The sequence below is a fragment of the Arachis duranensis genome, chromosome 10, assembly GCF_000817695.3.
Source record: "Arachis duranensis cultivar V14167 chromosome 10, aradu.V14167.gnm2.J7QH, whole genome shotgun sequence".
Classification (NCBI taxonomy): domain Eukaryota; kingdom Viridiplantae; phylum Streptophyta; class Magnoliopsida; order Fabales; family Fabaceae; genus Arachis; species Arachis duranensis.
This window is the reverse complement of record NC_029781.3, coordinates 46165612-46168068: the sequence shown is the minus strand read 5'-3', so window position 1 is coordinate 46168068 and position 2457 is coordinate 46165612.

Below are 2457 nucleotides of genomic sequence, written 5' to 3'. Positions count from 1 at the left end.
ATGGAAAATCTTGTCACCTTCCTGTAGAGCTTGAACATAAAGCTTTTTGGGCCACTAAACTCCTCAACCTTGATTCTCAAGCAGCAGGAGAAAAGAGGCTGCTACAACTAAATGAGTTGGATGAGTTTAGACTAGAAGCTTATGAGAGTGCTCAGATATACAAGGAAAGAGCTAAGAGGTGGCATAACAAGAAGATCTCAAAGAAAGAGTTCAAGCCAGGACAGTAAGTGCTCTTGTATAACTCAAGGCTCAAGATCTTTCCTGGCAAGCTCAAGTCCAAATGGACAGGTCCATATCTAGTAACAAAAGTTTTTCCTTATGGAAGTCTTGAGCTGCTAGATGAAGCTACACAGAGCCACTTCACAACAAATGGGCACAGAGCAAAGCCGTATTTAGGAGGACAATAGGACAAGGAAAAAGAAGTTCAGAATCTGAACTGAACAAGCACAAGCACAGAGGATGTCAAGCTAGTGACAATAAAAGAGCGCTTGTTGGGAGGTAACCTAACCTGAGGTAGTGTTATTCTCATAGCTATTTTAATAAAGAGGTTAATTGGCCTTATCATTATTGCAAGAAGCTAAGTTTGGTGTTGCACACCAAAACAAATTAAGGGAGAATGAAGGATTTTGAGTTTGGTGTTCCACCAATATCTCATAATAGAACATATTCTCACCTCCTGCATAATGCTAGCCTCACGCAATTAGATAAACTAGTTAACTATTCTGATGTTTTATAGTAATTAGCTTTATTGCTTTTGGAAAAGAAAAGGATTTCACATAGAATTTGTTACATGAGAAACATTGGCAAGGAACTAAGTTTGGTATTCACACACCAAAGTAAGTTCAAGAGCCCACAGATAAGCTTTGCAGATTAACCGGATACCAAAAGGGGTTGAAAAGTAGCAACATTTAAGGAGTATGCAGGAAAATAGCCAACAGATTAGGGAACATTTGCATTATGACTAACAAAGAGCAAACAGAAGGAAGAATGAAAAGCTGCAACCCAACAGGTTGTATCTACACTTGATCTTTGTTGTTGTGTAATGATTCAATTCAGAGATTCCTTTATGTCTAGCTAGAATGATCATTTAGTTGCAAATGGAAGTACATACTAAAGAAAGCTATCTGCATAATTTCTGCATAAGTTATCTGCATAATAATTGTCATCACTCATTAGCTTGAATACTTTGTTTTGTTTTCCCTTGCCATTTGAATAAAAGAGAGATATTTGATTTAGAAAAGTAATTGTTCAATGTTTGCAAAAGTTAGAATGGGAGTTAGTGGTGGTATGTGTTTGATTAAATTGTTAGCTCATAGAATAAATGCTGCAAAATGACTTGTTACTTAAAGCCTAAGCTAGTTTGCTGCTATTATTTCTCAATTATTGAAAGTCCCTTGAAAATAAACCAAAATAGAAAGAAAAAGAAGAAAAAAAAGCCAAAAGTTGGCAAAGAAACAAACAATAAGGCTAGACACCAATATCTTGGACCCTATGACATATGCCGGTGGTGTTTATGTATTAGGATATGCTTGGACAAGTAAGTTCTAAGGAGTATTTCAAAACTTGGCAACTTAGATCAACTGATTTGGGATTGCCAACTGAAAGTCCACAATAAAGAGCAACCTAGCTACAAAACATTTAGTTATCCAAAGAGATGCTGGGCATCAATGATCCTAGGAAGAAAGAGTGAGCCATGTGTCTATAGTGAAGAAATGTTGAGTGAAATTAAGCCAAAGGCCACTGCAACATTTGCCACCAAGTCTTTAATAAGTAATAAGCTCTTTATGCAAAAGAAAGAAGAAAAGCTAACAAGGGAAGTGATCAAAAAGTAAGACATTGTAGCAGCAACCTTAGTGGACCCTTAAGGAAACATTGTTTGTTTTGACAGCAAGTAATAAATGAACTACTTTTGATCTGCATAAAACCCCATAGACCAAATTCAACTATCTGCTTAATAAGAACATATATACTTATCTATTTCACTCTATCTTCTCTTGTGTTAGATGCTTGCTTGGGGACAAGCAAGTTTTAAGTTTGGTGTTGTGATGACAAGTCATCTTAGCCTAGTTTTACTAGTCTTTTTCTTTGTTTTCATTAGGTTTTATGCACTTTCTTGCATTCTAAGTAAGTAATTTGGAATGGAAATGCATGACTTTTTTGAATCAAACAACCACCATCTAATTGATGCTAAATCATGAGGTTTAGGCTAAATTTAATTGATTTTTAATGATTTATAAACCTTGTGAATTTGATGATACTTTGATTGGTTGTTTTGATTAATTGTAGGTGAAGAAAAGAAGAAAAGAAGAAAGCGTGGCCTAAGAAGCGTGGCCTAAAGAAGAAAAAGTGTGGCCAAGGAAGGAAGAAGTGTGGCACAACACTGAAGGAAAACCATGAAGCTCTCTCCAAGAGCACCATGCTCACCAAGGGAGCGCTACATTTTCCCTCAAGGGACCA